Source organism: Antrostomus carolinensis, unplaced genomic scaffold, assembly GCF_000700745.2.
Source record: "Antrostomus carolinensis isolate BGI_N321 unplaced genomic scaffold, ASM70074v2 scaffold12820, whole genome shotgun sequence".
In the NCBI taxonomy this organism is placed as follows: domain Eukaryota; kingdom Metazoa; phylum Chordata; class Aves; order Caprimulgiformes; family Caprimulgidae; genus Antrostomus; species Antrostomus carolinensis.
The window spans coordinates 14,857-27,063 of record NW_010286539.1 but is presented as its reverse complement, the minus strand read 5'-3'; positions in this window follow the sequence as shown (position 1 = coordinate 27,063).

Here is a 12,207-nt window from a genome sequence, read left to right as displayed (position 1 = left end):
AGTGACTTTTTAAAAAAATGCAGATTATGCTTCACTATCTTAACAGTGAAGTAGGGCTTTATTCTGCTCTCATGTAAAGTATCCAATGTTTTGAGCTAAATTTAGCTGAAGAACTTCATTTGTATTGAGGAACAAACCCTATATTTACTATGCTAAAAGATACTATTCTGCTTACGTATGTGTTTGTATAAAAGCAATAATGTCATTCACATGCAATTCCCTTTATCTCCAATAGACTTCAAATGAAAAAAAAAAATCATAAAATGAACAAACACATGCTGGCACAATCTACTGAAACATATGCTGAATTAAGGTACCTTATAACAGCAGTAAAGAGACAAAAAGGCACGAAAGCAACGTTGAAGAGGTAAAATTAAACATTTGGTTCTTAGTAAGATATAACTGTCCTCTTCACCAGAGCACCAAAGTACTTTCTTGTTAGCAAGTTGGCAACATTTGAAGTATTATTTCCTGATTAAGTTGATAGCTGTCATTCATTGCAATCACTTGAGGATATCTTAGTATCCTGTGCAATTTTAACTCCTCCGTAAAATATCTGGAAGGAAGCCTTGCAGGCTATCTAACACTGACTCAGCTCCTAGGTGCCCAGCTGCTTTGCTGTGGTAGCAAAGTCCTATACTTACAGAACACTAAACACCAAACCTCTGTAGGTATAGAAACAATACACTCAGCAACTATTTATTTGCTGCCTTGTCTCTCTGGGAAAAGCCCTGCAACTTTCTCATAGCCTGCCTAACAAAAGTCCTGCGTGGATTTCCTCCTACATGATACATGGGAACCTACTACTTTCTCAGAAAGAGAGAACTTGTAATGTTTGCTCAGATTCACACATCGAGCCATCGGGCTGAGGCTTGGCAGTGGTCAGCATGCAAAATGCTCCCACACACAACTAACCTCAGAGGGAAAATTCATAGAGAATCCACCCCCATGTAGACTGCAGAGGCAAAGCGCAGCTGTCTGCAGCTATCCGAATGTCTCAGGCTTGGTCATCTTGATCTTTTTAATGACCCCGCGTATCAGTAGAATACAGGCATCTGTTCAAAAGAACCTAGCAGCTCCTGACAGAGCAGAGCACACATCAAAGCAGAGTGGGTCAGATTCTGCCCTCACGAGATAGATTAATTCAGAATAACTGAAATAAAAATCAACAGAATTATCCTTCATTAACACTACAGTAACCAAGATCTAAATTTGAACTGTTTGCTTTTCACCGTAACTTACGCAGACGTGCTGTTTTTGTACTTCAAAATATCTATATGCTTTATGGCCTAACTATTTTTCATTTTCCTTTGGCAAAATCAAGGGTAGATTCTAAAGAAGGCAAGAGACTGACTATATTTCTACCAGAACTTTTTGTCACTGGCATTACTGAAAAGCCAGCAAATGCAAGAGATCTGCAACCCATCTCAGGGCGCAAAGAGTTAATCTCCTTTCTTGCAGATCATCTGTGTCAGTCCAGATGCTTGGTTGGGAGGAAATACAACCCAAGTGCCTGGACTAGTGCAGCAGACTAAAGAATAAAAATATTTTTATGTACCATGCTTATAAAATATTCTATTTGCTGTGCAGTACCAGTTATGTTTAGAACCTTCCTTCAAGGATTTTCTTTTCATATTGAGAAAAATAGATCCATACACTCCTTGTTAAAAAACACCCCTGCCTAAATGTCTAACCCCCTCTGTGAAAACTAATCCTTTGCTGTTGTTCTGCATCTTTATTGTGCCTTCAAACTTATATGTTAAAATAAAACCAAGACAATGGAAATCACAGGAAAGTGCCACTTAAAGTTAATGTAAAGTTTATAATCCTTTGCAGTCCATTCTTCTATTATGCTGATGACAAGTTAATTTGGGTGATAAAATGGAAACAAAAAGCAAGGAAGTAATCCTGTTTTACAGAATATTATTCAAACAATAATAGCTTCCTTTGCATAACACTTATTTCATTCCATCATTACTACTATTATTACTACTATCATAAGCTATGACAGATTGTGAAGGGTCAAAGATAATTTTTATCAATCAGTCTCCCTTTGTCTTTGGCAGGTTTAATCATGTCACTTGGAATGTAGCATGAGGGGCCTGATGAAATTGGAAAAGCATGTGAAGATAAAAATCACTCTCAGATGAATTCAGACACTTCCTGCCACTCTGCAGATGCCACAGTGCTGCAAGCCACCCTCCCAGGAGAGATGATTCACCTGGAAGGAGGGCCAGGCTCTGCCAGATGTGTAGGAGGCTGCCTGAGACCCACATGCTAACACTGTCTCAATTGTATGAAGCATATGCTTTCAGTCAAGGGTGAAAAATGCAGGCACCAGCACATGCCAAAAGTCTTTCAAGCATGGCCCACCAGTCAGCCTGAAGCTTAATGCACTGATCCATCGAGTCAGCAGATGTGTGTCACCACAGTACAAGTTGAAGCTGGTTAAAGCTATAAAAGAGTGAAGTGACCTAATCCAGACATTCAGATCTCACAAAGAAAACCATATTGTTGTCACTTCGGGGGGCTTAATGTGGGACTTTATGCACAAACACTGAAAGCCTTCTTGGAGTAAAAAAAGATACGTTGCCATGAAAGCATAAATCCCAACCCTGAGCTACACTTGTACTGATTTCAAGTCGATCTGATAAAAGCATAGCATGGCTTTCCTTTTTAGTACTGCACATACAAAAAAGAACATCTGCAGAATTTTATTGCTAGAGCCATAAATGCTCCTTATCCACTTGGTTTGAGGCAGAAGTCCAAAAATACCTGGATAGAAAGTTTATTTGCAAAGTACCACTACGTACTTGGTAGAGCCAGTTAGTTATACAACATATTCTTTCACTCTTGGCAGGGTGCTGTCGGTGTCAGCTAGGAGTCCGGCAGCAGAAGCTGGCTCCGTAATGCCTGGGAACTCCTCCCTCCTTTCCATTTAATAATCATTTAGTGGGTACAGTATTTCCCGACACACTCAAAGTCAAAGCACACTTTACAATGAAAATATTCACCTTGTTCACATGCAGAACAATTTGTTTAAAGAAACCAGATCTCCATAGCACTCAAAGATCAACCTAACACTGTGTGCAAACCCACTTCACTGTCAACAGCAGTTGTTTCAAATAGCTTGTTCAGAGGTAGGCGATAAGATGTAGTTCTCACTGGGCAAACACAATTAGGCAGATATAAAGATTTTTCTTGAAGTCTTTTCTGTCTATCACCTGGAATCCAGTTTACAGAGCTTTCTTAAGTATTCCTCTCTGTAATAGCCAGGTCTCTGGAAGAATACTGATTTTTCACAATGACTTCATTGTGCTCTGACATAGCTTTCCCGAGCTGTGGCCTGTGGCAAACGCACACCTGTTCCATTTATGCCCAAGAGGCCAAAAAAAAAAAACCAACTTCAAATAATATTCAAGTTCAAAAACAAGCAGGGCTCTTCTGCCTTAAGAAAAGTCCATCCTGCAATCCATTTTGCAAACAAAGATACCTGGTCATTTAAAAATTAACTCTTTTAGTAACCACCACAGATCAGAGTTAAGAAAACCACTATCAGCTTAAAGGGGGAAACACCCACCATGCATCTGAAGTCTCTTCCCCTCCACTCATTTCTCCATTTACAAACATTGAATATTACCACTGCTTTGTAACTGAGGCTTTCTGTAGCCTAAAATCAGGACTAAGCTGGTGACTGTGCTAGGAATCATATATATTATGAAAAGAAGGTCGCAAGACCAAAATCTGTATAAGCCAAGTCCAGGATGAGAGGCAACAGAGACATAAGACACAGATGGCACTACCAGAAAGAGAAGTGCAAAGTTAAAAACTGTGTACATAAATACATACACACACACACATCTCCTGTGTTACTCTTATCCAGATAATGAAGAATATTTTAAATTATGGTGATCAATAAAGTTTTTAGCTAATTGGGTTGGGTTTTTGTTTTTTGGGGGGTTTTTTGGGGTTTTTTTGGGGGGGAGGTGTGTGTGTTTATTTATTTTCTCTTCTGATTTTTCCATTGCTTTGCTCACCTGCAATTTACTGTGGGCCACAAAAAGATTTCTGGCAACTATCCTTATACCAAATGCCTTCTGCATGTCAGCTATACAATACCTTGCATCATCCACGGTCTCCATTAGCAAATTTGCCCTTTCACCTCAATAGCACCTATCTGCCATTTCCACAGCTTCAGAGGCTTTTCCTCCTCCACCAAAGCAAATTTGGTGGTGGTTTCAGGGCAAATTATTTGATTCTGGTGCTGGAGCATTAGTAAGAAGAAAAAATAAGAGAGAACATTTAAGTGGTTTCAAAAGAAAATGAGTAAGACAAAAGTAAAGCCCCGTAACTATGATTTTTTAACAAGTCCTCTCATCCACTTTTTGTGAAAGTATTGCTGAATGGTACTTTCCCCACCTAAAAAGCTTTTGTTCCTCAGAGGGGTAAAGGATACACTGTGGCTGCTACAGAAGAGTAACTGGAGGCTAGTAGAGGAATGGAAGTGAAAGTGTCCTCAGGACATCCCCTGTGGTGCTTGAAGGCTTTGTCTTTGGCTGTCTTTAACTGTCATGGCAAGACTGGATTCAGCAGGAGCCAAAATAACAATATCAATACTTGTGCAAGATACCAAAAGTGTAAATACAGATGAGAAGGAAAAAATAACCATGAAACAAGAGAACAAAAAAACCCAGCGGGTATAAAGTTGAGTTTTCTTATAGTACAAGATAAAACATGGCTTAGCACTATCTAAATGCCATTGCAACCTTACAGGATAGCATGTGTTTTCATGGTTTTATATATGCTGCCTATTATATGATATAAACTAGGGTAAAATTAAGTTATTCTTCATTCATAAGATTCCTCAATTTTCTGCACTATGTGCTGTAGAAGTATTCATTGCTCATTTCTTTTTTGGGACTAATATGGAAAGAATAAATTAAGAGCTCTTCAGGCACTTCTTTCCCCCTGGAGTGTGTGGACACTATAGTGAGCACAATAGTAGTGCTGTGACACTGCTGTCAGCTCATGCTTCTAAAGAGTTTAAGGAAATAAGAAATTCTGCAGAACAACAAAAACACATTAAGATATGTTTATGCTTTTTTTGCAAAAATAAACTGTTATTAAAGAGTTAAGCCACTATGTGTGGGCGAACAGCTTTCTGTAATTGCTATCTATATAGAGATCTTGAGAGAGATGTTGATCTTCTGAAATGAAGGGTGCAGACGCAAGTCTTTTTAAACCAATAAAAATACCAACATTTAAGTGGGTTTTTTGCCATAGATCCTTTGTATGCAAATCACTCAGGTCAGATAGAAAATTAGAGACTTCTGCTTGGACAAAACACTGTCATTTGAACTTCGGAAAATACATGGCTGTCAACAGAAATCCAATCTGTATTTGACAAAGTGCTCCACTTTTCCATCAGAGAGTCTCATTATATGATTTATATTTGGAATCTACGCATATTAATATTAAAAAAAAAGTAATGTCTGTCCTTTTCCTGCTTCTTTGGAGTAAGCCATTCTGTAGCTCTCCATATGTTATGCTCACCACCAAAATCCTCTGACTTTACATTGAGAAAAATCTCTTTCCATCTACCAGGGAATAAAGAAATACTTTTGAAACTTGTCCCCCTTGCGTCCCAATCAAAACACTTCTTGTGTGTACACAACTTCAGAATTATTTTAGATGGCTCTGAAATATCCTAAATAAATATTTTTAAGGGCCTGTCCTAGTTATGGATATCAAGCAGTATTTCTACCTTGCAGTAGAATAACTATGTAGAGAGACTAAAGACTGAAAACTAGACTTGACTGCTGCCAGCATTGGAATCTCTCTTATTGCTGTGTTTTCCAGAGCTTTCCTTGTGTAATATTTCATTCAATACAACTTCAGCATGATACATACACGCCTTATATCTTATATTCAATGTGATTACACATTTACCTTTTTTTGGGCTTGATCTTGCAAAACTTTTTCTTCCACGGGTAACCTTCTCTCACAAAAGGTGTATCATGGAGGTCTGGACTCAAGTAGGAAAAATACTTCCTCTGAAGACGGAATTAGAGCACGAGTGCCAAGCAAACAGCTGGTGGGCTTACCTAGCCTGCAAAGTATCTCCTGGCCCATGGACTCCCCATGAATGTTGGCTCATGTTAAAACTGCATAGCAGTGCATGGGGCAGAGTGCTGACTCACACCCTAAGATTTCACAAAGCTCTGCAGACCTGTCTGAAGGTACCAGTTCAAGCCTGGAAGCAGTACAGTCACATTTGCATTGAAGCTTCCTCACAGGGGTTGAAGCTAGGAAGAAACACTGCTAGGGTAGCTGTGCCACTTCCCCACAGCAAATCAGCCCCAAACTGGTTCAGACGGTGCCAGATATCAAGGAGCAGTATATCCGTATTCAAAGTTAGATTTTATCTGTATATAACTATGAAGAATTTAGTAACTTTGCTGTAAGTGGCCTTTCTACACACCAGAATATAAAGTAGATTTGGCATCTTTGGGTTACAGATTGGTGCCTGCAGTTTGCAACTCCAGGGTTTGCTTTGAAGCTTCAGCTTTTTTCCTTGCAGTGGTTTGACAATGGTCATGATTCAGTGTATTCAACATGCTTAGATCCAGCTGGTTTTTCCTTTTTCATTTGGAACTGAAGGAAAACAACAAGGACTTTTTCGAGCCCTTTATGTCACATTAATGGACCAGATAGATTTTACAGCCCTTGCATTTTCAGAGGACACAAACTAATTCCTGCTCCTTCCTTGCACCCCAAGAGGAGTGTTACAATCAGATACAAGTAAGTCTCATTTTTCATCCCACCAGAACTATGAAAGTAGACACAAGATGGAGCAACACTTGTGCACCCAAGGAATGCCAGACAGTATTCAAACAACACTCAGCAGAACTACCCTGAGGTGTATTTGCTCCATATTGTTCTCTGCATCAGACAGGCCCAAAATTAACTGTGAACCATTATTTCATTGAGTTTGAATATGAGGTCAGTGGGAGTTGTCAGGATCAGCCTTCCTACATTCGTGGAAGTATTTCCTTTTCTTTAATATCTCCTCTCTATTCTGCCGGTAGACATAACATTTGTTACAGGTTCAATTGATTAACTAGAATAATTATCTTAAAATTTGCATTAATTCACTGACTGAACTCCACTAATTTTCCAAATACTTTACCTGGGGTTTTTTTGTGTATTAATTTTTATTCCTATACAATGATCTAGCTGTGCTGTTTGTAGTTTTCTGACAATAATTCACTCCAAAAAGAGCACCCCCTCCCCCAGTGTGATTAATAACAACTTTATTTGTGTACCGCTATTCTAGTACAGACCTAAAACAGTCAAAATTGCAAAGATGAATGTGCAGCATATTTTAGAAAGGACCATTTATGGCACAGCACATACATTACATTCCTTACCATGAATGAAGCTGTGACCTCAGTGGGTTATTTTAGGGAATATTCTTCACTTTTGAATGCTAGGGCTGCAGTTAGGCCTAATATATATTCTAGTGTTTCTAAAAAAACTATTTGCATCCTTATACACATACTGCTACTACAGAATGTCACAAAATCAGCTTATGGGCAGCAAAAAATGGTGCTGCTACCTTAGGGATACTCCTGAGAGTAGGACAGTAAATTAGAAATGCTCTTGTAACTAGAATCTGTGGAAGGAGACAATCCAGGGAGCAGTTAATGGTTTGGAGGTTTTTACAGTGGTCTTAGGGATCAGTGTTTTGGTTTAAGACTTGCATTTTACTTAAGCCTTTGCAATGTCCTTCACGATACAACTGCAAACTGTGTTCTCACAGCTATGCTGGTCCCGCAGCCAGGCAAGCTAACCCAGCTTCAATAGAAAAGGCTTTTTTTTCCCTCACATACTATGATGAGGTACAAATTTTGAAGTCAAAGTATTATTAGAGAGATGCCAAAATTGACTTCATTCCCTGATGAATGTCAAGCCTCCAGGTACATTCAGCAACTGCTATAACTAAATGCAACTGGCCGTAGTTGGCATGCCCCAATACTACATTTGTTCAAGCAGATACTCCACGTAGACCGATGCCAGAACACACGCATGTTCCAACAGTGAAGGCTGTGAAACATCAGGTTGTGACAGCTGGCTTTAAAATAAAAACTGTCCAATGAAATATATGAAAACATAAACAAGAGGACTCTTGTTAGCCCAGGGGATTCAGTCATTTTCTCAATGCTAGTTTGAACTTTGCTATGTTTATTAAATTTATACCTTTAACACATACATAGCTCCACCTACTTATGAAGTGAACAACTGAGTACAAATTGAAGAGTACCTTATGTGTAGAGAAAGAAAATATAACATATCTCAGTTTCCTCGTTACTTTAATCACTATAACTTGCACACAGCAAGTTAAAGAGATCATTAAAATGCTGCAGCAGTGCTCCACGTTCACGTCACAAATCCAGAATCGGGAGGTTCAGGGTCACAATATTTGCTGTATTCCTGCTTTTCTCACAGACATCCCCTTGCAGAAACCACATAGAGTACAAGACACAGCCATCAACAGTTTTAGAGCTACAAGACAGCAAGAAATTTCATTAAGAGCTGCAATTTCTAGAAACAGTTCACCTGCAGACAGCCTAGAGTGTAACTGCTCATCTGATGCACGAGGATCCACAGCTCCAGTTGTTTTCATCACTCTAGAAACCTCTTCTATTTGAAAAGGCTTTTGAGAGCTCCTGCCAGTGAGCTGATCATGACTGCAGCTAGGAAACCCATGACACTTCTACAGGCCTCTTCAGAGAAAAGAGCCAGGCTTCCAATTTTCCAAAGATCTCTTATTTCAGCCTGTGACATGAATGAGGTCTTTCCAGGGAATACCTACACACCGTTTCTTCCCTTTGCAGTTCCTTCCCTGCCATTTAATAATTCAGTATCACTTTGAAACAAGGCTCTAATCTCTATTAGACGTCGAAATTACCTTTACATTTTCCTGTTCAACTTAATCTTTCCTGTGCATCTTGTATACCATCTAGCACTACAAAAATCCCCAAACAAGCTCTTCCCCTGGGGTGAAAAAGACCAAAGGAAAAAACCCACCACATATCCTTACCTCTTAGAATGAATAATTACTGTAAAAGGACACTCTTAGGCTTATGAAGGACAGTAGTTTCAAAGGATAAAATAATATAAATTACAGTATTTTCATGGTTATTTTTGTCTAAAGGTGAAGCTCCTCTAGAAAGGAGGGCCATCATTAAAGGTAGAATGGAGAGAGAACTCTGCATAATTATTTTTTTCTGTTCTATAAGCCCCTTTAGTACTCATTTTTCCAGTCATGAAATGTCTGTTTGATCATTTTTTCATGTGACATGTGAGAGTGCTTTTTCTTGCCTTACAGCATCATCCTAAATGAACCACCCAGCACTATTCGTGCTTCACCTTAAACAAGAAACATATGCACCTCAGACTTCTACAAAAAACCTCATTACACAGTATCCTGCTAAACATGGTCCCTAGAAATAGATAAAAGTCATTACTTCCTGTCTGTCCCCTTCCAGTTATTCCTAGTTCATTGCTGTCATCTCCTCCACTTACATTCTGAAAACTTAAGTATCTACTTTTGAGGGTTATTATATCTTTTTTGGGTAAATAAAAGGGAATCTTGAGAGAAAACTTCACCAGGAATCTAAAAGGAAAACCTACAGCTTGTGAGTTTTAATAAAGGTAAATCAAACAAACTGTCAGTTTGAAGTATATAAAAGGTTTCTATTTTTGGAAGGAAACAAAACTACTATGTCCTAGCTAATAATTTATTGAATGAGTTGATCTGAAATGATTACATAAATGATAGATTTAACATTCTATCAAATGTTAATTTTTTTTCTAATAAATATTTTATTAGCTTGCAAGGTCTGTTCTGTATACACCACCATAGAAGTATTATACCTGTGTCCTGTAGATACGATGATAGTCTGCTGGAAAAGTCCTAGGCTATAGCTAGAAAATAAAAGAATGCCTCCCCAGAGAAAAATGCATTTGCATCGGTGAATGTATTAAGTGTATGAATAGGACAAATGGTGAGGTTTTGCTTATCCACTTAATAGGCTCAGGGGCAAATGTTATCTGTTTGACCTCACTCTGCAACAACCACTATTTTCACTGGCAAATTGAACTCCTCTGGAGCTGTTCTACCAGGGACTCAGGCAGGCTGGGGTTAAGCTGCTGTTCCCTTTTGGGTCCTAAAGGCACAAGGAAAGGCAGAGAGCAGGGAGGGAAACAGTATTCCCCCCACTGAGTCATCCAGGGCCATGGGAAGCCTGAGGCTCCCAGGTGGGGAGAGAGCTGTCTACAAGAGTCCCACTTTACATATGCAAAAGATACAGTCTGTGTCCAAAAAGCCTTCTCCACAACACCGTATGGGACACAACAACTCCTAGCTCTTGATCTACATGAATATACAGCTTTGATGACAATGGAGATAACCTTGCCTTCAAAATTGAGTAGTTTGACAGAAGATCTTTACCAGAAGTAGTGAGAAAGAGAGAATTTATATATATTTTATGCTGCTAGTGTACAGTGCATTCACTAAACTGTACACTTCTAAAACCTAGTTCAAGAGTGATTTTTCTGACTTTGAACTAGTACCAATGACACTATAAAGGCACATGCTGATGTAAATATTAGAGCTCTGTTGCTACAGATTGTATTATTCCCTTTATACAATGTTTGTTAATATATATATTTTATAATAACAAGTAGAATTATATTTATAGAAATATTTTAAATGAAATCAAGACATCAACACAGTCCTTATATTTTACGCTTTGGACTGCACAACCATGGCATGGTTTTGTCATTGCTACAGTAGAGCGAGTCTGGTATTTCAGATCAAACACAGTATGTAGTCCAGATGTGTTAGCTGTCACTATGTGAGTAAACATTTCTGATGGACAGTGTGTTAACAACAGATTATTACTCATGATGTTGCATGATGGTTACAAAAAGCCTGAGTGTCAGAGATAACACCAGTGAGAACTGTTGGTGGAAGCGATGCAGACTGGTATGTTTACAGCGATTTCTGTCATGTGTCCCCACTCCCTCCCCCCCATTGACTCTTCAAGGGAGAATCAAATGTGATTTGAACAACTCCCCGTAGGGACTGTGGTGGGAATATGGAGCTGTTTGATCTGAGGGGCAGGACTCACACAGAAGCAATTGCTATCAAGAAACGTTAAGCAATGCAATATTAAATTCATAACTGTGCAGTTAAACTATTAAATACTTGCAGGTTTGCCTAAAGCGCTGAGCACTTTAATTTATACTGTCACTTATGCACACTTCTAAGGGGATACTTGTGAGGTGTCTTAGATTAACAGACGAAAAATGACAAAATATTTATCAGTCCATACAACAAAGGCAGGACAAGCAATAGTATCTGCAGTTTAAGCTTCTCTCTGCACAGGCTGACCTCAGCCTGGGCCAGAAAACACCCTTCCAAGGGTCACCATTTATCTTCTATAAACACTCACCCCTCAGTTTCCCTTCTGTCACAGGGAGAAAGGGTATCCAGGCTGAAAGAGTTGGGGCTGTTCAGCCTGGAGAAGAGAATGCTCCGGGGAGATCTTATAGCGGCCTTCCAATACCTGAAGGGGCTACAAGAAAGCTGGGGAAGGACTTTTCATAAGGGCAGTTAATGACAAAACAAGGGGAAATGGGTTTAAACTGAAAGAGGGGAAGTTTAGATTAGATATTAGGAAGAAATTCTTCACTGTGAGGGTGGTCAGACACTGGAACAGGCTGCCCAAGGAAGTTGTGGATGCCCCCTCCCTGGAAGTGTTCAAGGCCAGGTTGGATGAGGCTTTGAGCAACCTGATCTAGTGGAAGGTGTCCCTGCTGATGGCAGGAGGGTTGGAACTAGATGATCTTTAAGGTCCCTTCCAACCCAAACCATTCTATGATTCTATGATCCTATCCAACTGCTAACAAGGTGTTGTGCCTTTGTGTCACTGGCACATGTCTAGAAAACAGGACGGAGGAACGTGGCATGGCATGCAGATCAGCAAATTCCAGTAATCATGTGGAGGACACCTCCTGTCATGCATGTACAGCCCAAACAAAAAAGCTCTGCTAGACCTGTGCTGGCTTCATGTAGGGTCAAGCCTGGATGTGTCTGCACCTTGCTGCTGGAACTGGAAGCAGTGGCAGCAGAAGCTT